The sequence below is a fragment of the Neodiprion fabricii genome, chromosome 6 (genome assembly GCF_021155785.1).
Source record: "Neodiprion fabricii isolate iyNeoFabr1 chromosome 6, iyNeoFabr1.1, whole genome shotgun sequence".
NCBI classification, from domain to species: Eukaryota; Metazoa; Arthropoda; class Insecta; order Hymenoptera; family Diprionidae; genus Neodiprion; species Neodiprion fabricii.
This window is the reverse complement of record NC_060244.1, coordinates 663,644-689,521: the sequence shown is the minus strand read 5'-3', so window position 1 is coordinate 689,521 and position 25,878 is coordinate 663,644. Positions and strand designations below refer to the sequence as shown.

Below are 25,878 nucleotides of genomic sequence, written 5' to 3'. Positions count from 1 at the left end.
AAGAAAATCCCGGCTGAATTCGAGGACTCCACAAATAATTCTGACTTCGGATGTACGTATATGCATGGTAACTCGTCGCTTTTCATAATCATCGCGTCGCCACGCGAACCACACTTAGGTAGGTATTCCGTTTATTCTGTGCCTTCATTCCTTGACAATGCAATGCCCGGCGTCTCTAATAGCGGTTGACGATGAGAATATTTTTACTTTCTCTCTCTCTCTTTCATATACTTATCTCATTCACATTCTTTCTCTGGATCGACGACCCGCAAATATTTCCCAGTCTTCAGCAAATCTCCCGAATAAAAACGTTGGCGAGAAAAGTTTTAAACCCCTTTATTTTCACGCAGACTTGGTATAACATGAAATTTATATTACCGTCAGCAGCTAATCTACACGAAAATCCGGAAGTAATGAATGTTTCTTCACAGTGCGAGTAAGTTGGAAAAATATATTGGGCGAGAGAGTGAGAGAGGAAAATAGAGAGAAAGAAAGAAAGAAACAATCAAGAATTCTTGCAGAAAACAGCTGGACAAGGGTTTTTCTATGACCTTGGAGGACCTTGCGTGCGCCGAGAATCAGACGACGGTGGTAAATCACGCCTCCCAAAATCCCGCGAATGCAGGGTAAGAGTTTCTTTTCTCGATAAGATCGGGTGGTTCCACCCCGCAATGCACATCCAGCCCTTCTGCGTCTTCTCTGGCGAGCAAACAAAACGTCTCCGTAATCCGCATGAATACGGGGAAACTTGGCAGGCAGCATTGTGGATGAGAACGAACGACGGAGTGAACGGAGTTGCACTTTTCCCGAGCAGACGTAACGCTGGGCTTCGCCGGCATCGAGTCTTACGGTTGATGAATTGACGCGGCGCAATCCTCCTGCCCGCAGGTCTGCATGGAGTTTCTTTTTCTCCTCTCGACTCTCACCCTCGCTTCGCTGTTCCATCTTTTCTCTGCTCTTTTTCCCCAGAGGGTATAATAATTCTGATGGCAGACCGATGTACAAGAAATATCTTGGTCTTCGTTGATAATCGACCGGCGAAGGGAGCTCTCCGTTCGTTTCTTCGCTTCCTTTATCCCTCCCTTTCTTTCGTTCGCTCTCATTCCTCCTCCTCATCCTCTTCCTCCTCGTGGACTTTATCCTAATGACCGAGAAAAAAGAAACCTGCAAGAACTAGCTGGAGGAGAGGGATAAATGCCGGATAAAGAAACGATACACGTGCAACTGCCAGCGGAGTAACTATACTTTGAATTAGAGGTCGGTCCGTTCTTCTGCACGACCTCTGGGAATTGAACTGTCAGGTCGAGATTCCGCGTCAAGATGAACCGGCGGCCTAGTAAACGAAAGGAGCAACGATGAAAATGTATCACAGTTTATAAATTGGCCCGAAGACGGGGTTTGTCGATCATGCACGTTTTTTTTTTTTTTATTTTATTACTTTCTATTCCTTTTTTTCTCTTTTCATTTACCGCACGTTTTTCCATTTTCTTATATCATCTTCGTCGTATCAATCGAAGAAACTTTAGGAATGTCCGAAAAAAAATAAATAGACTAGACTTTATTATCAGACACCTTGAGGGGAATTCAGGCAAGACAGGAGAGAAAGAAGAGTCGAAAAAGTGATATGAACAAAAAACATGAATGGGAAAAGATACAGACGCGACAGTGGAAGGGTACGATCCAGGCATTACACATCGAGCTTTCACGCTCGACAAGCCTTTAATAATTCCATACCCATGTTTTTATCACATTTCGCAATCTGATCCCTCACATGAGGAAAGATATGCTGCAGCAGCGTACATTCTCCACTCTCACACTGGAGTGAAATACTTCAATTCCACCGCTTTTTAATCACATCTCGCATTCAAAAGCTACGCGAAATAAATTAACGACGAATGGAGCAGCATTGTTCAAAATGTCAACGGAATTTTTTTGTTTGTTTTTGATTTATAATTAGTTTGCTTTATGTGCAGTAGCTTTCCTCTCCCTTTACTTCAACGGTGATTACAATTATGTGAATAATATGTTGAGTAGAATTGAACTCGTACACGCGGTTAATTCGGAGTTCTGATATTATAAACCAGAATTCATTTTGATGAAATTCATGTCTCGAGAAACGATGCCACAATTCTATTTTCGATCAGCGATAAAGATTATACGTTTCTCTGTCCACGATCATAAATGAGGATATCCGGTAATTGTTGACACGTGCTTTAAACCGATAGTACGATTTGTCCCTTCAACCCTTCAACCCCCTCCGTTGAGATTCAAAAATATTTCTTTACCCAGATCAAGACAATCGAGTGTAACCAGGCGGAAAAACATTACGGCGAAATTTGAATGCGTAGTTAGAATCGCTCGAGTCGCTATAAAGGGAAACAATTAGGAAGTGGAAGGGGGCGATTTGAGTCGCGGGATTCCTCGGCAGTAGCCGGTAACGGCCGGCTCTTACAATTAGTGAGTTTCGAGTTTTACTTGAGCTCCACGAGCGAGCTCAACGGGATAAGTGCAGCGGCTCACTCGGTGGGCGGAGACAACGAGGGCCAGAGATCGAATGGCACGTATCATCCCCTAGCTGGGGTGGAAACAACTGGAATCTGAAACAAGAAAGCGATGTGTATAAGGGGCAAAACGCCAGGGGATAAGCGATAAGCTGCACGCCGCTCTTGCCGGCGCGGTGGTCGGAAGATGACGGAAGGCTGGAGAACTGGCGAGGATAATGCTCGGGGTGAATGAGAGTGAGAGGAGAGCCGAGATGAACGCGCAATTAGCCGGCAGGGCTCGAACCTCGATACGATCGGCGTTTACCTCGTCGTCTGTACGTCACTTGATAACTTGACAGTAGATATAATGATCGTACCTAACCATTTCCGAAGGGCGGTTTCAGTTTCGATTTCTATACCGTAGACGGGCTTACGGCTTGGCGTGTATCAGACATTTCGAACTCTAATGTATCATTAACGTCTCCTCTCCTCATTTCCATTACAATCAGTTGAGACACGCTTTGACTCTAAAGCGGAATAGATGTGCCCGATTTTAATCTGATTTCAGCGACTTGGTAATGTTCATCCCGGGGATTGGGACAAGTGTTCAAAAATGTAACGACATTCTCATTAACCAGATCGTAAGAAATGGTAGTTTGAGCCGAGGCATTCCGAGGCCGAGGAATACGAGGAGGGAACGCGGCTATAATGAAGACTGGGATTCGTGATAATGGTCAGCGATGAACGTTTATTCTTGGTATTGTTGGCCGCGTTATTAGTACACGTTCTAATCTGAGACCGCAGCTATTTATACGAGGAAGTGAATAGCGCGCGTTATACCTACAAAATGCATTAGCGCTCCAATTTCCGCGACTCTTATGGTAATGGTAAGATTTTTCCACCTGTTAATATAGGATAACAAACACTCGGCTCCTGCATACTAGGGTGGATTTTATTTGGGTCATGTCGGAATTTATTCACGCTCACCCCCAAAAAGTAATCATGTTGTATAGAAAAAAATCAAGTGAAATCCAAAAAAAAATTACCGAAAATTCTAACACAATTTCGAGCCAAAGAGTCAAATTTTTTTTTTTTAAGAAAACTGTTACTTTAAAACCATACATCATAAAAAAAAAAAAAATTTGCTTCGCCTATTCTGTAGGAAATTTAATGCTCTACAAAAAAGATGTCTTGTAAAATATTCGTAAGCCTAATATTTATCAGGTTATCAGTGAAAATGTGATCTTCTGATTACCGATTAGTTTTTGGGGGTGCCACCCTACTGTATACCCTTCATCAGTTTCACACATGATCCAACCCTCCAATTCGTAATCCATACGCACCCTCGGTGGACGGGAGTAGGTAATAATGTTGATGAAACTGTAAAAAGGCGCTTGGAAGTCACGTTTGCTTTGTGACTGCACCAAGTTTACCGTAATACAATTAATTTTTCTTCTGGTCTTTACGGCGAAACAATCGGCCATGTGGTCGGCCATCAGGATGAAGTGAATTCAACCGGTGAGGGGTGGTCCGTTGATTGCAGTAACTGTAATTCGGTGCTACCCGGATGTCGATATGGTCCTCGTTGTCGTTGAGTCGCCGGCTGTGAAACAGCCACGGAACTCGTTGGTCTCTGCCGCACGGAATCGTGTCGAGTCGTTCAGTATTATATAGTTGTAAAGTAAAGCCTGGTGAGGTTGAAAATTGTACACGTGTCGCCTGCAGCTGGGAGCTCTTACGATTTCCTCAGCGTTGCCTATTATACTTGCAGGCTTCTTTATCGACTCTTGCCTTTACTTTTGTTTCTCTTATTTTTATTTATTTATTTTTTTTTCTCGATTTCGTACTTTATTTCCTCTTTTACCTCAAGTCTGCCGCTGATTTTTTCCCCCCTTAGCGAAGGAATTCATACGCCCGTATTGTTTTTACCGGTAACAAAGAAGTCACTCCACTTGAACTCCGTTTCGAATCACGAACGAACTCTGGCGCAACGGCTAATTACCAATTAGGCTTTTCCCTCACTTCGAATTCATTATCGGGCCTCTGGAAGTTTCTCTTTTTTCCCCTTTTCAAGTCACGATCGATGTGCCACGTGATTTCAAAACTTTTGGATACGTTATTTTGAGCACAGCGCTATTGAACTCCAGATATCCAAGTGAGCGTAGCAATAAATTCGTTGAATCCATCACGTTGGTAAACTGTTTTTGAGCGACTCCAATCATCAATCATCGAGATCTTTGATTAGAGTAAGACGCTAACAGAGTGAGATGAGATGAAGGTTTCGACAGGCCTCTCCGAAATGAAAGAGTGCGAAGACCGTTCAAACAAAATACACCAGAAGAGCATCAAATTGGAAATTTCGTATCCCCATACAAGCTTGAGTTTAACCAATACAATATATTCAGAAGCAAAACTTTCGTCAAATGATATTTCAACACGTGTCATCCTGAGTTTCGAAGCTGCGAATTCTGAGGTCTCGCTTTTATTCGTTCAAAGTCTTTCATCCCTCGAATGAGGACGTGTTCCAGCCGAGCAGTGAGTCTACGACACGCACTGTACAGAACCACCGGTATAGCTTCATCCAACTTGCCTGTTTTAAACTCGGTATAAATTTTTTAGAAATAGCCTATACTCAGGCAGTTTAAGAGTCGCGACGAGACGCAATTGGGATGCTCTTGGTCTCGTCTTCTTCGTTATTTCTCGGGCAAAGTTGCCGCCGAAGTAAGTTTAAGCGACGATGTTTCTATAACTCTCATTCGGTTGCTACACTCGTCGCAAGACTCCGACCGTGTACTCGGATCACGCGAGGATCCCTCGTTTCAGGGGTGCGAGTACAAAAACGGGGAAAATGATTAGAAAAAACCAAGAAAGAGATCCACCGCAGTTTTCCAGAGAGAGAGAAAAAAGAGAATGCCGTGTTTTTGCCTTACCCGCAGCCCGTTCCCCAAATTGGGTTAGGTACAGAAGTTCATGCGATGAAATTTTGATAACATCTAACAAACAGGATCCTCGCCGACTGCGGGTGAATCACCCGAATTTCACATCTCCGCATCGCGGTGCGTGCCGGCATTTGCATTCAACTCCGCAAAAGTAATTTGCACTTTTCTTCCCAAGGATGCGCTGGGTGCAAATTCGACCGTAGTTTATTCGTTTTTGTTAAAGCTACTCGTGGATCCGAAATGCGAGTTTGAGTTTTTATTCGACTGTTAGTAAAAAAAAAAAAAAAAACGGAAAGCAAACTTACGTACGTGATATTTGCTGGAAACGATGTTTGCGGTTTCTAATTAATGGATTTATTTCAGGAATTAAATCCACCGATCGATAGAACGCATTGAGCACATCCACCTTTCATTACATACGGAAAATATTTTCACCTCAGCCGAGGTGCGGCTGCAGCATTGAGGGGTGGTTTCATGTACGTTGGAAAGTATGCGGATACCCATGTTGTACCATACACGCTGTACGATCGTGCCGGGCAATTGAAATGAGTTTTGTTAACGAGGGAAAAAAAATAAAGCCTACCTAACAGTTTTCCTCCAGGTCTACATATAATTATACCGGTGAGGTGAATATTCACTCGCCTACTCTTAAGCGGGCAAATCAGGCCGTGATGATTATCGTATACTCGTGTGGTCGAGTAAAAGCTTGCGATATAATGAACACAACATTATGAGAACATTTTTATAACCCTGATGAATTAATGCTGGAATTAAGAAGAACCCAGCTACCTTATTTTAATAAATTATCAGAACCTTGTCGCAGGGATCGATAATACGAAAGCACTACCTCAATTTAACTACGGACGTCCTGATACACATATCCTAGAAGAAACGCGAACGGAGTGAATTAGTCGAACGAAATTTGAAACAATGGCTGGCCAATATCTTTACCGCGAATGTTACGTGTTCTTTAGGGCTTTATAAATTTCGTCGTGGAATTAGTTTGCGAATACATTGAAGACGCTGCGCGGCATGATATCGTTCAGAAGTTACCCTGAGCAAAAATACACGCCTCAAGTCATCCATCCCTCGAAACCACAGCACACTTGCTTGATCCTTCGTGAAAAATACGCGAACCTCACCAAATCGCTGTCGCCCATTCATTTCCCCGTAGCTCCTCCCATCAGATTTCCGGAAGATTTGCGTATTACGGAGTGACTTTGTAATATTTGATATGGTATATTTGATGCGGAGCAGACGAGGCAATGCGCCATCGCGAAATCCTCGCACAGCTTTGGCACCCCTTTCAAAAAGTTATATTTTCCACAGAGTTAAATTTTTTACGAAGTCTTCGGCTAGTTTTGATCCACAAACGAATTGGCACTCGAACATCACGTTCACAGCGTTTCGTTGGTGAGCTGATTACTCCACCAGTCGTACATCAACGCACACATAGCATAGGGGCTGAATCAGGACTCCAGGCAGTTAACCAATTTTGGAGAGTGATTAATTGAGGACGAGCTTACCGCTAACGATTCCCCTGCGACTTGCATTATACGCTGTGGTTCAGGCTCTGCAACACTTCCAGGATTAATTTGGACTTTGAGATTTGAACCAGCGTCAGCTTCTCGATCAGCTGATCGCGAAACCTCGAGGCTGTATACGAAAAAGCCATGATTTCGAAGTGGGTAAAAAATCGGTACGCGCAAGGCGCGATGTTCGAAGGGTGCAGCATCATAAATTTTAGAAGTAGAGAGTAGTGCCAAAGGAATGACGGTTGATGAAAGTGAGGATGAAAAATGCCGGGGACCGAGACGGAAAGTGAACAAACTCGAGCCTTGTAAAATGACGAATGCAATCCCCTGTCACAAGGGTTGGTTATACACACACGCCCACCCATGTATGTATGTATGTATGTGACTCTGGGAGTTATACAGCCTGGAACCACATTTCTACGGGACTTCATACATCACTTGTCCCCAGTTTCATTCCGCGTTATGAACCCATGGCTGACTCGGTATACCGCGATGGGTTTGAACTGCGGCCAAGAATTCGGTCGGTCCTGCACCGTGGTTGAGTCGGTGTTTTGCGGCCAGAAACATGGCGGGTATAAGGACCGCGCTCTCCTCGGCGAAGAGGCGAGCCTTTCGGTTATCCGGGATGAATTTCATTCGTCCCACCGAAGCTCCGGGAGCTTCCATCTTATCCCGTCCTGTTTCACCTTATTCGGTGGCCAGCCAGACAGCCAGCTTGGCGGCTTGCGGGGTGAGGAGAGGATGCAGGGGATAACCCACACGAGGCAGAAGTGATTTGTATTCGTCAGACGCTGAACAACGTGGAGGTCGCTGCATTACCAACTGCGCCACATCCCTACCTCAACTCTGTCTCATATCGCCGTTTTCCCGGGACCCGGGTTATCATTCATCACGTTAATAAACCGCCCCCGCCTGGCTGCCAGCCGGGCCGACATCGGTGTCTTATTACTTAGCTCTTTGACGCGTCCAGAACCCGCATGCGTAGGTACATCTAGCGCCGAGCTCATGAACCTATGAACCATTTGTTGCGCTGAATAAGAAACGACGCGAGGCTTTGGAGTCCGGCTGATCACGTGCTTTCGTGATCACAAACCGGCGCCCCGTCGACCCCACCGTTTGGGATCCGCCGACCACCGGGGGTGGCGCATCAGCCTTTATGTTCCCACAAAGGGATTCACCCACCCCCTTCTAGACCCGGGCATGGTAAACTTCTGGAAACACGAGATAATAGTCGGTACTTAGAGCTGGTACTACTCCGGCACTAATACAAAGCTTCCCTTCTTCCTACTCCTTCTTGCTCACCCCTCAATCCACACATCGTGAAGGTCATTAGTCAAAACCCGTTGAGGGGTTGTCGAAAGCTTCGCATCGTTCTCAATCTCGCTCACGTCAAACCTTCTCTCTATTAAACCTCCCCCCACGCCTTGGGTATTCGGTGTAACTTCGTATTCCCGCGAGTACCTGCAGCCGATGATCGATGCCGGTTCTTTATTTCGTCGTCCCGAAACTGAAGGGAGAACGAAAAATGGTAAATTCTATACAAATATGAGTGAAAATCAATCCGTCAACGAATTCTTTCATCGGTTTTTCACGCTACAAGGGATCTGGCCATATCCCAGTTGGATACTCGCGAATTAAACCGAGAGGCTCGGCTTGTGTTGAAGTTGATGGTGAATCCGGTTCTCGCCGCCGGAGGCTTCGCCAAATAATTAACGCCTCCACAAGGCACGTGAGCTGTGGAACCGACGTGGCAAAACACATTTGGGCTTGTGTAGACACGCTTCGAAAGTGCCCGATCCCCTCTCGAACATCTTGAAACCAATTGGATATCCTGCAGTTGAAATGAATATTCAGGATCAAGGAGCTAATTGGTTTGATCGAATAACAGATTTTGGAGCCTAAAGATTGATCTGGGTATATTCGATTTTCCTTCCCGATCCAGAGTTTTTCACTGTATAAAAGTCCTCCCCGATCGGCGTTGGGTTATAAAACATGGATGCCCCGATTCAAGAGAAGGAAAAAGTTGTATGAAATTTGAGTAAGCTGTTACCGGTTTCCTTGTTCGCCGGTGGGGTAAGGGTAGTATGTATGCGTATCGAATCGGGACGGCAGCGTGCGATACGTGTCAAGAGATATTGAGACCGCGGAGAAGGAAAAGCAGGAGCGGGCAAGCGAGTCAAGGTTATAAGTGGATATGTGGGCTGCACGGGCATGTGAAAAATAGAATTTCACCAACGATAAGAATTTTCATATGAGAAGCGGGAAAGTTTTGCGTCAGCTGGTTGTAAAATATTGCAAAGCCTTGGGGTGGATCAGGCGAGTGACGTACCCCTTTTAGTTATTCATCATTCGCCAGGACTAGAGGCTTTGGGTGAAGATAGGTTGGGTTACACTTGCCGTTACCGATTGCGAGTTTCGCACCTTCGTTCCGAAACTCATTCCGCACCCACGACCGTAATACTGGTGGATAAAAACGGCGAATGTTTTATTTTTCACTTTGGAACCGCTGGGATTACCCTGCTCGCAAGTCACGTGCGAAGAAATTGACGTCGTTACGTACCTACGTTCGACAAATCTCTGATTCGGTTTAACGTATGACAGGTTTTGTCGAATCGAGGAGGGTTTTTCGATACCTCACGGTTAGCCTGTATTCCCTTTTTCCTTCCATCTCGTCAGTATTATACCAATTATTTCCTTCCTCGTCGCGACTTGTACCTCTACTTCTTTCGACTATTTTTATACTCCAGTTCCGGTATACCGAGGAACCGGATATCTCCTTCCCGACCATTAACAGTGCTCGATCATGAGGGTTGATTGATTACAGACCGGTTTCCTCACTCGAGGGTTATAGACATTGCGCAAGAGCTGCTTTGCCCTCCGTGCCCATACGTCTGGACGGCGGTATGCTTACGTATATCTGTGTACCGAATGTTTGCGGCCAGGATCATTATCATGGTGTCCTGGAAGTCCTTGAAGTCCTCGAAATGTCCTTGAAACTTGCTTGTGCTTAAAAAGTCCTGGAAATATCCTTGAATTTTTCATGTGCCCTGGAAATATTCTATTTTCAAGATTTGCTGCGCATGATATATTTATTTGCATTCACTGAGTAACTGTTTTTAAAAAATGCTTTCCCACCTCAATTCGAGTTTTTTGTTTTTGCCTACTCACAGGTCTTGGTAGAAGTATTGTATATGTCCGTATTTTTATTCATTCTGAATATCCTTGAATAACCTTGAGGTGTCCTCGAATTTGCTACGAATTTTTCACTGGACACCATGGTTGTACTCACAGGTGATCCTGATCCGTTTGTGTTTCGCTTCCTGCGTCCAGATAAGCCGCTTCCTCGTCCTCGACCCTAGGCGAGTAGCCGAAGCGTGGAAGAAAGGAAGCCGCCATCGTGACGAGGGTTGGATCTGGATTGTTTGATCGATTGCTCGCGACTAATATTTTCGAGTCGTATGTTCCCTGACATCTGCACGAGCAGCCCTTAAATCGTGAGCGAAATCTGCTCCATTTTCGGTGATCCTCGCATTTCTGGTTATGCAAATCCGTTTTTCTCCGACATCTGTTATAATTTTTCCGCGTGCTTCTCGGAAACGCTTAATCCGCAAATTCTAACCGAATTCACTAGAGGGAAAACCACTTTATCGCCGGAGTTAGCAGCGCTGCGGGCTGGCTTTCCCTTAGTCTAGATTCGCTATATCGTCCTAATTCGACGTACTATTCCTGTAGCTGTGATTATAGCTATTGGCCCGATTATATCACTATTAATACCGCAATTAGCGGTAACCAATTACATACTCTCTGCCAGCTCTGCACGTGTTCCGCAAATTTCCATGCCGTGTATCGTGCAAGCCTGTAATCGGACCGTGTAACGAATTGTGAGAAAGCTCAATCAGACGATAATCCCTTTATGTGATTATCAAATTTGATTCATCGAATTATATTCCCAATTTCCCGATGTTCTATGATTCATTTGAAATCGAAGGATTATTACGGAAATCAAAAGTCGTTGGCCAGTTCCGAGAATCGATTCACGCCGGTTATTTTATGGTGTTCGAGTTCCGGACGGACGGGGCGACGAAATTGATGAGCACACCGTATTGAATAGGTGAAAAAGGAACATGTATCAGAAAAAGAATCTTTGATTCAGCGGTGAATAGACCGAAGTCACGCTGCTATATTGCTCACTAATGGGTCCCGAAGGAATCAGCTACCCTGTCACGATCCCTGGTCGGTTCTGCGTCCGCGGCGCGTGTCGAAGCAGTATAATTTACGATTGTTCGAATACAATGTTTCTGAGCGAAAATTCATTTTTTGAACAACAGAGGAGAAATTACGCAAAGCTTTTTCCATTCTGTGATCGTATCTCCTGATCGATTTATCACATCGACTCGAATATTTATGAATTTGCGAGACACGTTCGTCACGATCATGATATGTTAACGGCAATTCAATGATAAATCAGAGAGACGAAAAAATTAACAGAGAGTAAATAACGAAAAAAAATAGGATAAAAGTGAACTTGTACACCCCACACCATCCATGCGAGAAGGCGCGAGGCGAGAGTTTGAGAAAATGACGTGATGGATCACGTCACGCCTACTCTTGGGCCGTTTGAGGGCTCCTAAGAAATATTCTTGGCAGTAGATAAGCCTCTGCTTAAAAACTTTCTCAATCTTCTTTCTCCACACTTTCAAGGGCTTATAAGAAGGAAGCCGCGGTAAGCACGGCGGCGAACCGGGGGGGACGCAGATCGAAGATACGATGCCGTTGGTGGAGAGGAAAAGAAAGAAGTAATCGAGAGAGAGAGAGAGGGGGGGGGGGGGTCGGAACGATATCGACGATTCCTCGAAATCAAGGGACCCCCTGGAGAGCTCTTTTTTTCTCCGCTAAATGATCATCCCCATATTTTTTCCCCCACTTAACCCATCTCAGGGTAGGTATGTAATGTATACATATACATATATATATGTATATATATATATATATATATAAACGTATACATAATATATATGTATGCACATACTTTCTTATGTTATTGAAGGTGGGGTTGATTTTTCATTGTCTTGAACATATTTCTTTCCAAAGTCTCTGTTTCCCCGACCCAATTTCGCATCCCCGCATCCTTTGTACTCCAGTGATTGAACGGTTGGATTAAACGATGGAATAGACGAACTAACTGAATAGCAATAATACGACGTATTAATACAAACTGCATCGGAAGTTGGATTATGCAGAGATTGGGAACGATCACCGTGTTATACCTTCACCGGTTGGTCAGGAATTGAATGGAGCGGAAAATCCTGCTGCACGTACTGCGGTAAAAGGGAACGGATTAAGAGGAAAATAGTTCTTACGTATCTACATTCCCGTCTGCGTATAAGAAGCGGTGAAAATCCCTCGTCGTTTTGCGTTCGCAGGTTAGTATTATTCGGGCGAGAGAAAATCATCGGTAATATAGAATCCCGATTTTTCTCCACGCTTTTTTGCATCGTTCTGTTTTTTTCCTCTCCGTTCCATTTCTTATTCACCTGGAACGAGGACAGGATTTTCTCTCTAATACCTCCATTTGTTGGCCACCGTGCACCCCATGAAAAAAAGTCTCAGCAGCCCCGTTTTTCCTGTTTTTGCTCCCCCTCTTATCTCCCAGAAATTTTCATTTCCAGTCACGGAGAGGACATCATCGACGAAGGGGTCTCTCCACGACACTCCGTCTGTATATAGTCCGAGACCGAGGAACCTCGGGGGTCGGGGTAGCCGAAAAAAGCTCGATGCCGATCGGGTTCCGGGGTTAGGGGGAGGTGAGGGAAGTATAACGCCCGGTAAACGATAAGTACCACGAAAAAGTCGGAGTCCTAGGCGAGGGCGGGACCAAAATTCCCATACATAAGGTGCGCATCACGGTGTCGGGAGATTTGTATTCCATTTGCGGCGGACGTTTGCGTTCATATTTAAAACGGACCGCGCATCGCATAAAAGCAATATGTGCGGAATGTGTGCATTAGAATTCCCCTCGCGGACGAAAAGTCGGTGGCGGGACGGCGTTTGGTCGTTGTTTTGGTGCAAGCCTGGCTGGCACCCGCAGAAGGCCGACTCCACGACTTTTTCGTTTCACTCCGGGGTGGTTTAATTTAAAAGCGGGCAGGAAGAAAGGAGTCATCAGGTGTGGAAGCCGTGGATCGGTGATGCGAAATTAATTGGAATTCCAATCGGAGATTAGAAGGCGAGCTAGACGAGGACCTCGGATCGAGCTTTTCCAGTAAAAAATAGGACATGCGCTGCGCTGTATGAAACATGTGAAGTCATTGTGTCGACAATGAAAAATTCCTCGATCTTGTATCTTTGCGACATAGAATCCAGGCCTTCTCCTCCATCCCCCGGAACCCTGAAACCGGTACTTCGATTTGAAATACAGGAGAACCCTGACGCTTCCGTATCCGGAAAAGTGGGGTCGAGCTGCCTCCCGGGATTCCTTGGGGATGCGGGTCGACGGTACCGCGGGTGTAAAGGTCGGGGCGCTGGTGCTGAACTCGGAAATTGATTTACCTACTTAGAAACTACTACGATAGACCGACAGACAGTCAGACAGGCAGATAAACACACTCACACTTTTTCCAGGCGGTGAAAAATCGACGCGATCTTCAATTGTCAACTTGAACCCGACCGTGCAGCCGTCAATCGATTTTCTCCTCCTTATCCTCCTTCTCCTCATTCGAATACTTACTTCGCTATCAAACTTACTTACCGCCTCACTCCGCGCCACGTACATTCTCCATGTACTCTCGTTTCGATCCTCACGGTTCAAGGAACGCCAAGAATACGAGCTGGATCCTGTTTCCAATTACCAACGTGCCGCCTTCTGCGCTCAGAAACCTCGAGCCTGAACAACAGCGAAGCGGAGTGAGTGAATGTAGCGTTTGTTTTGTCTCCCTCAAATTCGAGCAGTCTGTAATATGTAAAAAGAACCTATAAGAAGGTGAAGAAAGCACTCTGAATATGTCAGAAAATGGAATGGTATTTAGAAATACAATTTCGACTAATCGATGACGCGGCCGAAGTGTCGAGCCAATAATTGAGGATAATTAGAGTGAAAAAAGGAGGTGAACAAGTCGGAAGAAATAAAGGTGAGAGAAATTCAAAGAATAAGAAGAAGCGAGAGAGGGAGACGTGCACTTAAGAGAAGAGTAAATTAATTAAAGTCGGCACAGCTTCGGCGTATATAAGACGCAGAGTTGACTGAAGAGAACGAGAGAGAGAGAAAGATATAAAGGGACAGCGAGCGTATGTGTCGGAGTTGAAAAACGCGACTCCGAGACGTGAAAGATAAGATCCGGTAAGATATACGTGACAAAGGGCAAATGGGTTACGTATCTTGTTAATTAAGCGGAACAACCGAAACGGGAATGTATTGCCACCCGAGTAATTGGATCGCTGCGAGTGCCACGAGACAGTCTAGGCTCTCCTCTGCCAGGCCTCTCTCTTCGTCAACTGGGCGAGGAAAAGAGGCATCGAGGTCCTACGCTTTCAAAATATTTGCTCGGAGCGGGTCCTGCAGGGCGGTGCAGAGTGCTCGATCCGTGACAAAATGCTCAAGGGATTCGGAAATTCCTCTAATTGGAGCCAATATCCGCTTCGATACCTTCGCTCCCTCACCCCCTCGGTCACACGTTCCCTATATGTCCCTTCGCCCTCCAATATACCGTCGCCCAATCGGTACAGGGTCGACCGTTAACGGGCCAACAAACTCATTTACCTCCGCCTAAACTGGTGCGCCTGATCCTTGGTTATAACGCCGATTCGTACATTGGATCGTCCAGATTTCCGATACTTCGCCACTTTCTACCCTGTCGTTTACTTCGTTATCGTGCAGTTATTTCGGTACTGCCGGAAATTGCGTATCTCAGGAGCAAGCAACTGTCTGAACTCTGGTGGAAATATTTTCCTCAAAGTTCCCTCTAACGCCGGGAATAAATTTTCTGATTTGTAATTTTCAGTGCTACTCATGTCGGGAGACAGCTGAGGGTCGCATAATACGGTATGAAAATTTTATCGGAAATAATACAGACGTTATATCATTTGCAGGAGGAGGAAGTAACCAGAAATTGCCAAATCAAGAGTTTGCCACGAATTATTGTGATGAGAATATTTAAAGTGAATAAAAATGTCTTACAGAAATTTCTAAGCAAATATTTCACGGTGCGATGCTTTGACGTTTATCTATTCATCAATCGCTTGGTCGCGGGAATAGTTTCGTTCGTTACAACATAGAAAGAAAAAACCTGATCAATATGTTCGAGAATCAATAGGTAGAATCCGTGTGCAACTTTCGGAAAGCATTGAGCGTCTGAGCGGTGAATTTCGCTCCGCGTTATAACGAAATGGCGACATTCAATCGGGGTAGGATTTTGATTGGGAAATAAGTTGAGCAACATCACCGTATCTCACGACTGTCAGTCCGCCTTGTCTATCTGTCAGGTTGACACAAATTACCTTTCTGCCTCGCAGAGACAGGAGATTCCAGCGACAGACGTTAACCGTGCCAGAGGCATCGGGGAAGGTAACGAGCTTCTACCGCCCCCGCCTGCACCCTTCTGACCTCACGCTCGAAATTGCGAACCCTCCTCGATGCGGTGAATAAACGCGTATGGACGCTTCCGTTGCACGAAGAGAGCTTTTACAGTTCTTTCGGTGCCGCAGAGCTGGCTTGAGGCGTTACTCGCAGAGATGAAAACGGGGTTTAAGGAGGGGGAAATTTTACTTCGGTGCAGCTTGCGTTCGTTTTTTCGATCCTTAAGCGGCGATGATAAAGAAGCGAATAAGAAAGCGAGACGCGTATCAATCTGCCCTCTCCGGTCCCGCGAGTATCGAGCCGAAACTGCGGCGCACGCGAAGACGATCTGTTCGTCTTACCCGGGTCCCCGGGCTCAGCGACTGTAACGACCTCCCGAGGTTGCTTTATCACGTGCAGGGTATTCGCTGTACCTCGAGAGAAGAAGTTTCACCGTGAAAAAGAACAAAATCGCACGTACCGTCGTTCAACTAAAGCGGTTAGCCTCACCCAGCCTCTCCCTCCTTTTCCTCCCTTTCCTACCATCCCAGAAAATAGTTTCAATCCCGTCACTTCGAAACTGCGCCGGTGCACGATTTTTAAATTCCTACGTTCTTCGCCATATCCCAACGCTGTCACCAATTCATAAAACTTCAATGTTCTCCGTCTCGCAGAGTTCGGGCGAGTTAATTGAGCTCGACGAATCAAAATTCTTTACCGGAAAACTCCAACGCTGTCTCAAGGAATCGGGTTTTCAACGTCTTTGATCTCGAGAGCTGCCCGCGGGTGGTGCTTGAGAAATTACGGGGGGTAAACTAGCTCGCGGTGACGCCTCACAACAATTGATTTCCCCGGGCAAGCACCACTCGGTACACTGCGGCAGCGGTTGTGATCTTTAAATTTCACTTTCGCTATCCCTTTGAGGGCGGGGAGCATGAGCGCCGCTTTTCCTTTGTGAAACAAATTAGCCTCACCGGTAATACGTACGCGAGCAGGAAGCGAGCCGCCGCCTCCCGCCCCCCAATTACGGAGTACGAGCCGCGCTCCAACCGATGTCATTAACGTTTTTTCAATTTTCCCACCGACATTATGTGACAATGGACTCGGCGCGGGTACGCGTGGGCGTAACGACGAAAGCGGGACAAAACATACTTCCGCATCGTCCCTGCGGTGCGAGGCTCGAGTGAGCGAGCTTTTGTCAATCAAGTGCCTGTTTTCCACGGCAAGGTGTCAGGGCTCAGCCACTCACCCACTTACCAATCAAAAGAATACCCTTGCAACGAACGAACCCCGTGTTTCCAAATCGGACGCCTACGACCGGCGGCCTGCGGATATTAGCGTCGCACCACCGTCTGGGTAGCAATTTTCGGGAGGACCGACCTAAAACAATACGCAACCCTCAAGACAAGAGGCTCAAACTTTGGCATAATGAGGGTGCCCTCTGCGCCCCGCGTAACCTTTGCAGCTCGTGACCCCGGGAAGCGGAGTGGGAAAGAGATAGATATGGAGAGAGTGAGAGGAAAAGTACGAGATAAGGATGGGGGAGGGCAGAACGCAGAGCTTGACGAGGGTCTCACGAGGCGTTGTCCAGGACGGATGGGTTGTGTGCGGAGAGTCTGTCCCGCCTTCATCTCGCGTGTGGATGATACAGGTTTATTGTACGATTGTTGTATGGGTTTACATTTCGGTCCTCTTGGGGTTCTTTTCCATGCCCGCCTCGTTTTTCTTCGTTTTTTCTCCTCTCCTCTTTCACCGCACGTGCAAATATTGTCTTTTATACGGTAAAGTTTGAGGTACTCGTACAGGTGACGGATACAAAAGGCTCGACCTTCCGGTTGACGTTTCGGTTGTTCGAAGCATTCCCAAGAGTAGAATGACCTGCAGAGAGGAGTTGGGGGAGCGTGTAATCTTCTATTTTTTTCTACAAGTTATATTACGTCATTTGCGAACCGCTAACAGTGCGACTATTTTCGCCTTGAAGTAATTTCTTTCTTAGACTAAAATGTTTTTCGTTCGACGGTATAAAAATGAATTGCCGGCAAAAAAGTTACTAAGGAAAAGAGCATCTCCATACGGACAGTGAAAAGATTCAAAAAAAAAGTGCTTCTCAGGTAATTCGCAGAAATTGAAAACAGAAAACTTGTTCTTAGATATGGATGAAGCAAAATGTTCAGCCTGAATGTTTACAGCTCTCAGTACAACGTCAATAAAACTATAGGACATAAACACTCAGCGCGTGCCTGCGTGCGTGATAGACGGCTGTACTTCGGTAGACAGTATAATGTTCGCCTATCCTACGGTTGATGAAGATTCGTACACAGATAGTCATGGACGAGAATAGAAATAGGGACGTACCTATCAACCCATCTACATTCTTGAACGCGCAGCTGGATAGCCAGATATCGTGTTAAGTTTATCGTCAAACCCGAGAAGATTGCTTTTTCAATATAGATAGAAGTTTTGACGAGAGAAAGGAGAGGTGGGGCAGGGGGGGGGGGGGGAGGGAGGAACACGGAAAACAACGCAATATTGACAAATAAGCCTTTGCCAAGTTTCCCGCGTCTTTTCGGAAACTGTATTCATGTGCCTTATACCCACAATACACCCTCTTCACCCGATTAGTTTCACCGAAAAAAAGTTGCGTCGCAAACTATGTGCGGTATGCACACGGCTCTGTTTTTTCCTCAGGCATCAACGTTAGCGAGCTTGGTATTTCTTTGGCGTATGGTCGGTGGTGAATTGCTGGATTCAATCGTCAATCAATACGCTCAGCATTCACGAAAATTAACGTGACATCATTCGATGTATATCGCTGCCATTATCTGCCCATTAGAGGGGTCGATATTACGTCTATTATGCATTTACTGTACATTGACATCGTTAACGGTGACCCAAACGAGGCACATCACACTTATGAACATCGTTTCGTAGTAATGTTAAGGAATTTCTACAGACTTGTATATAAAACGATTACGCTGCTTGTTTAAAGATAGGAAATCATGGGGTGCTCTGCTTTTATTCACGGACATGAAATGTCGCCTCGCTCGATCAGTTTCGACGAACATTTTTCGCGTATCCCTTAATGACGCTCTCAATTGCGAAAGGTTGGCATTTCGGAACTCGATGGTTTTCCAAATTATCACATTACTCAACATTACATTTGTGCAAAATACATCAATAACAAGAGATGAAAAGCTCACAGATAAAACACCGGCGAAACGATCGCGAGAAGAATGATAACCATAGAGAAGAGGGTAGAATTTTATTGCCTGAACGGTTAATATAAATCGACGAGCAGTAAAGTGAAACGAAATAGCCTCCTAGAACCTGCAGAACTCCCGACACACGTTCAATCATCCAACTCGCTGCTTTGGCTCGGGTCATTGTGCGTGTTTATTACCATTATTATTTATACACGGGGAAGGAACGTGAGTTGACTTTTCACGAAATCCAGAATTCACGAGTCTCTTCCTCGCAGATATATTTCGCCGGCAGTCTGACATAACTGCGGGTTTCGGTGAGATACACGATCTCGGAAAGGGCCGGGAACGAGCAATAAAGACAAGACGGTAAAAATTCGAATTTTTCTACATTTCTCCAAAACTCTTTTCGCGTAATAATTTAAATCGGATTAATTTATTTTGAATGCTTATGATTGGACGGCTGCTTTGATAAACGAGAATAATTAGTGCCTTAAGTTCCCTGATAACAAAAAATGGAAAAAATTTCATCTGGACGTTTAAAAATATAAATAACGCTGTGAAGAATATTTTAAGAACTCGGAAAAACTCGGAAAGAAGAATAAATACACAGTAGGATTTTTACTTGGAACAGTCCGAACTCCCGAGCTCGTGCGGCAATATTTACCGAAGAAGAATACCGGCAGTCTTACAACGGCTCTGATTATTCCAAGGTGCGAAACACGGCGACGTTTTGGGAAGAGAATAGCCTGCACAAGTCGAGAATCAAGTACGGATAAAGTTTCTCCTCCAGGGGTAGAGCTGAGTACACGAGAAGCTGGCGAGTCGAGGAGCTGGGGTTGTATCGGAGTTTGCTTCCATTGTCCTCGGTACCGACGAGTCCTTATTGTCATCAGCGAATCTCCGGTTTATAGGAAGGCCGAGCAACGCTTCCAGCGTGTTTGGTCGATCAGGGGTGAGTCGGTCGAGATGGTGATGGAGGGAAGTAGCTGAAACGATTCAAAGCTCGAGGCGCCCGCAAATCGGGACCCTGACTCCGGCTATTAGGCGTATTGTTTCCTCTGGAAGCTATCTTAGCTTATGCGACGAAACCTTGATCTGTGATTTACCGCAACACGGTGACAATATCGCAACTAATTCAACGTGGTGCTGGGTGGTTAGCAACATATTCCAAGGTGCCTTTTCGGGTCATTTTTAATCCTGATCAAAATTTCTTCCCCTCTTCCTCCTCATCCATTTTGCGAATCGCATCCAACGGACTACTGCCCCCAATCATCACGTGTACTGTTTAAAGCTCCGCGAGGCTTTTGCTGGACTTGCGGGCGATGAAAGTTCAAAGAGCGTCCTGATTCTCACCCCGTACGACAGTTTATCGACTTCCCTGTTATTAGACGACAACCCCTTTCGCACCCATGGAAGATTTAGTAGCGACAAGTGGGCATCTCACTCCCTCAAAGTTTTTCAGTTTAGGGTTTGGTCCGGATTGCATGGGGTGGTTTGGTGGGCGGGTGATACCCGCAGACTGTCACCCCGGTAGAAACTCGGAGAGAATTCGTTCCCTCGGAATTTTTACCTCCGTTTGAAAGTTGCGAGTTTTTCGGCCCGGAACGGAAGGTGACAGCAGTTCCCTGAAACTGGTAGGTATATGAGAAAAATAGGGAAATTTTCTCGGGGAACTAAAATAGGCGACGCGAAGTGACGCTGCCGAACATTTCGGCTGACGCAGCGCCCCTTCCAACGCATTCGGAAAACTTTTCAAACAGAATTTTAAAACACTTTCGAAGTAGCTTTCTCCACCGACGACAAACGCGATACCGTTCTTGTTTTTCCACTTTCTTAGTCAGGTCCACCGATTGCCATTTTTTGTCCTCGCGGGTTTCGCAACGTTCACAACGACGAATCGCTTCATTATTCGTCAGCAAAATGTACACGTTCTTCGTTCGAAAGGGGTTTTTTGGACATGCGGAGCACGTCAAATGCTCGATATAACGTTGCGGGTGTCGCTGGAAGAATGTCGGAGGGATTCATAGGGATGGGGGTGAAAGCTGGAGGCACAAGCCACGTGACCGAGCGTCCTGGTTTTGCTTTTGGTACCGGAGTACCAGGTTCTGGCCGAGTGGGATTCTTCCCTGTGTCAGGTATTTGTACATTGGCTACTATGTTTCCGTCGATTCGACTTTTCAACCCCCCCCCCCCCCCCCCCCCCCCCCTATTGCATTCGATTTCAGCAGGGCAACGTGGTTTTTCAATAAACGTGGTGCGAGATTAAAATAACCTTCGTCCTATCGAGTTTTTAACTTTGGACAATTCACAAGGGTGATCTTCGTGCCAAATCCTCGCCCCCCGATTGTCACGCCTTGTAATCAAACTGAATGTATTTCGATTTTCCTCGAAAGATGTGTTCAGGTTGGGTGTAATACAGGTTCCTACGCGTCCTTTGTATCGCACAGACAGACAATGCCGTCTTGTCCAGCGCTCGTCATTCGCCCCTATCGGATTTTCTCACCCCTCTGGTCTCTGACCCAATGTCTAACTGACGAGGATCGTGAAAGCGAATATTCAAACGAAATACGATTCTCCTGCTTCCAGCTGCTGGCAAATAACAGAGAGATAAACAGAGGGAGAAAAAAAGGTTGGGAAATTTTAGTACGACGGAATATGAATACGAGTAAATGAAAAAAAGAGAAAAATAGATCAGCAAATTGGCAATTACATCATCCATGTCAGAGAAAATATAAACGAACGAAATTCCACTGATCTACCTATCCTCGTAATTTTATTTTCTGTTCGGTCGTTCGTTAAAAAGTATGGCGACGGGAACGACGAGAAATATGGACAATGAGTCGGATACACGCCCGGGTTTTTCCTTCCCCGGTTTTGTCCGGTTCAAAAACCCGGGACAGTTGAATTCCGGAAGCGGATGCCAGACAGGCATCGATGTCGGATTATATACGTTTATAAGCTCCATGCAGGCTCAAAAACAAGCCCGGATGAATGCCGACGGCGTGTATCCGCATTTAAATCTGCCATAGTCTAAATTTCCGCGCTCACTTACGCATTCCGCTATCGTACGCATTTAAATGCCTCGAATAACGGGGAGCCGCGTGGCATGCGGTTCTCCACAGATGCCGGTGCCTTCGCAGTAACGGGGATTCGGCGAAGGGGTGCAGCTTTCGCGTACCGGCATTGTTGTTATTTTGTACCTGTTTTTTATTTATTTTTTTTCATTTTCGCTAACCTTCATCACTATCCTTCCAATTACTGACAGCCTCGATCCGCGATCCTCACCGTTTCGTTTCGTTCGGTTCTTCTCCGCTGTTTATTTAGTACACCCTGCGGGCTGCGGAGTAGCCAACAATCAGATCGGCCAATCAGCCTTTACGGCTCACGGATTCCTAGTTTTTGTGTTCAACCTCTGTTCCGCTGCAGGGGCGTTATCGCGATTCTTTCAATCGTTTCAACCGCCGCCGAGCCAAATTAAGGTTCACGAATTTTTCCGAGTCGTTAAAAAAAGGTTCAAACGCTGTTCCGCTCTGTCCTTCAAACGCCACAGTGGCCCCAAAAAATAAATTCGGAACTTCGCTGGTTACGGCATACGACGACTGGAAGATTTAAGAACCATACAAGCGTCCGAGAAGGCCACTCCCAAATGTTTCAATAATACGCGAAGGTTAGATTCACACTCAACTGACTTCATATAACCTAAGAGCGGAATCGGATTGGCCAGCCAACGTCGAAGAGATAAGCATCTCTCCGAGCTAATGGCGTCGGAGTGAAAATCCGGTAGGTACATCAAGTCGCTTCGGTGGGCCGCAGAAGCCGGATATACTAAGTGCGCGAACCCGCGGCGAGGCATTGATTGGTGGCCGCGTGCCAAATTACCTTCTAAATCATCGAATCGGACAAAAGCTGCAGTGGAATTGGCTAGTTAGGTACCTGCAGGACTTTTTTTCTCGACCTCGTGGAAAGAGGGTCGAAAGAAAACCGACGACCATCCAACGGCCGCGTTTAACCTCAGCAGGGTTTTCCGTCAGATTTTATTTCCGGCTATTCGATCCCAGGGATTAGCAGCTCGGCTCGTTCGATAATTCGCTATCGGGACACAATATCATGGATATTCAACGCGCTTTGCGATAACGTTTGATATAACCCCACTCACGCCGAAGCCCGTCTGTTTTCTGATTGTGTTTGGGCTAATATCAATAATCGCGACTCTAATAACAGGCAATCGCTTCGGTATTAACGAAATTAGTCCCGTTTGGTTAAACTGTTAATCCACTCTATTCGCAGACTGCCACTACCTATTAAACGCATTCTGCAACGTGCGTCATCCGGATAAAACTCTGCCTAGAACTCTGCGCATCATATTTTAACACTGGATAAATTTCATCGCCGAGTAGTAATGTAATTTATCCAACGGTATAGGGTCCATAAAATCTGGAAAAAAGATTTCTACCATGCCAAGTCGTTTCGTTCGAGTTTGTCAATTGGCAACTTCAGGCTTTTAACATTCATTCCATGTTGTCGATAAATTTTTATTACAACTGATTTCACAGAATTCATAGTCAAAAGGTCAGCCAAGCTTGCGCTACCACGACTGATATCCATTGCTTTTTTGAAATTTTCCACCTGATTGGCACCATGATTCCAACCGATTGAATATCCGTTATTCCCGAACGAATAGCCCAGCGTTTTTAGGTGAAAATAAACCTTGACACTAACCGTTAACGATATTTAAAATCTGTCGGAGATTTTCTCGACAGCAAAGAAAAAGGAAATAAAATCAGTCGCGGTGCAATTACGCCGCGGAAGCACGATTTCCTTTTTATACTGGGTCAGCATTGTACAGTCGAGGAAAGGCGGATCGATCGGTGTTTCGGTGTTGTCTGAGGTGTTCCGCCGGAGAGTTGCGAGCGGATGATAACTCTTGTCAAGATTTCAATCGGAGGGGCACAATGCTCATATACATACATATAGATATATAATGGTGGCCGGACCGGCAGGAGCAGGGGTCCATATCCTCGGCGTGTATAAGCGTTGCGGATATGAGGGCAGAGAAGAGATCGGACAGCGGCGGAGGAAATCCACCTTCATCATTTCCGACGTGAACGGGCACCTACGCTCGGTTTCTTGCAGCCCCGCCCACCCGCCGACAATATTTCCCGATACACAATCTGCGAAAGAAATAACCGGCTGATCCGGAGATATACGAGCGGCGTTCAAAGTGTATAACCGCTATCATAATTCACCGCATTATCAAGCGAACGATGCGGGGGACTCGCGGGGCCGGAGGCGCAATGCTGCTTTTTTTCGCCATTTACCCCCCTTTTTTCGTTTGGGACGCGTGGATTTTACCCGCGTTTCCGTGTTTTGCGGACGGGTGGCGACCCACTTAAGGGTGGTCGATTTGCCGGTACGGCCGCGTTATGGCCGGCCGGCCGGCCGCCGCGGGATAACCGCTGACTCGTTTTCGCGCCGCTCGCTATTGTGGGGATCACTTAAGCTTTGTAAGCCCGCGTGTCCCGTTATGGAGATGGAGAGGGCGGGAGAGAGTCCTGTGTGTGCTTTAAGCTCGTAGTCAACGGAATAGCCTCGCCACCATTTTTGTCAGCCTACCAACCACCGCCCACTTTTCGTGTCCCGGTCGCAGCGCCGTTCAGGGATCGTTCCACTCGACAACGTGATGCGATGAAAAGAGGAAAAGGAAGGGAGCCAGGGGAGAAGAAATACCCCCTGGAAATAGAAGGGTCAGACGTAACAAGAAAACTCCTTATATATATATGTGTGCCGACTATATTTGGACTAGTGCCTGTATCGAGGGTCGCCTAGAGGCTGTTGTAAGAACACGTGAGATGAGCCCTCATTTCGCGGTTTTATGTTTTTCGATTACGGGTATTTTCTCTTTCTTTCTGGTTTATTTATTTATTTATTTTTTTTTTTTTTTTGATCTCATTTTGTCGCATGTCCACGTTTTGTGCGTTTCGTCATTTTCCCTCCATTCTATTTATTCTAGGATTAATTCTCCATTAATCTTTATTACGGTTCTCGTTCTCTCACTCTCTCTTTGTTCTCGCGAATTAATTCTTCGTTCCAAATGAATGATACTTTCAACCGCACAATAAACACCTGAAACCATTTTCTCGAATGATACAAACTCACCAAACATGCTTATCGAGTCCAACTATTAGGACACGTTTTTCGGGAAATGAGCTTGTGGATAAGCAGTTCGGTGAAGAAATGAAAATCATGAGAAATCGAATTTTTTCTCAGTTATTCCACATCGATCCGGATGTAGAATGTTACAGGCGGAAAGAGTGAAGAAAAAAATGAAGTGAACCACGTTCGCGTCATTCATATTCAGGAAGTTTTCATCCGACAACTACTCGACTTACAGTCCTCTCGCCCCCTTTGAAACGAGCTTGGATAAGAATGAATGGGATTTATAAGCTGCAGGGGTTGAATCGCGCGGTGTTGGGGTAGGTGTATATCGAACGGTTCGAGCTACTCTTTATGGGCAATATTCGTCGAGTTCCTCTCCGTTCGGAGTTAGGTACCGGCGGTAAACGCGGCTTCGTCACGCACTAACCTCGACGCGTCAATGTACAATAGGATTAACCCTTCGTTAGCGATGTGGTTGAAACGAGCCCCCATATGGTGGCAACCGTGAAGAGAGAATTCAACGAATCTGCGCAAAATGGGCCAATTATCATCATCTGGTGAACGATGCTGTCGCGGTCGATGTTTGCGCGGAAAAAAAAATGTTTAACGCATAGTATGAAACAACCAAGATCCTCGCTCTACCTCCGCCAACAACAGGCCATAAACAGTGCAGTTTTTTCAACTCACGAGATTTTCTAGGCCAGTGGTGCTTGTTCCAACACATGCCCGGTAAATTGGAGGTACACAAGCCTCGCAGCTCATCGAGTTTAGTGTGTAAACTCGAGTGTGTACCGAGAAAGAGAGTCCACAAGTGGCTGACCGAATTTAATTTATTTGACTAGTGCCAGACACGCGCGCCATTACGTCGAGGACTTACGCACCATTCAGCAGCTATGTCAAACATTTTTATGTTTGCCTCGGTGGTTGGGGATGCGAAAGATATTGTGCTTATGCTTGCGAGGGGCTGCAGTATTAAGTGATTCACGTGGCAGGGAAATCTAATTTTTCTTT

General features: G+C 45.9%; 2 protein-coding genes across 4 annotated transcripts in view; one reads left to right on the top strand and one right to left on the bottom strand.

Moving 5' to 3' along the window:
* LOC124184365 (protein O-mannosyl-transferase TMTC1-like) overlaps nt 1-25,878 on the top strand; it is a 144,232-nt gene that overhangs the window by 21,459 nt on the left and 96,895 nt on the right. The window lies entirely within an intron of this gene.
* The window catches only part of LOC124184368 (myrosinase 1-like), a 42,298-nt gene that overhangs the window by 13,979 nt on the left and 2,441 nt on the right, over nt 1-25,878 (bottom strand). Inside the window, exon 9 of the mRNA XM_046573990.1 lies at nt 13,706-13,906. The gene's annotated coding sequence lies outside the window, so the exon portion shown is untranslated. The remainder of the gene's footprint in view (nt 1-13,705; nt 13,907-25,878) is intronic.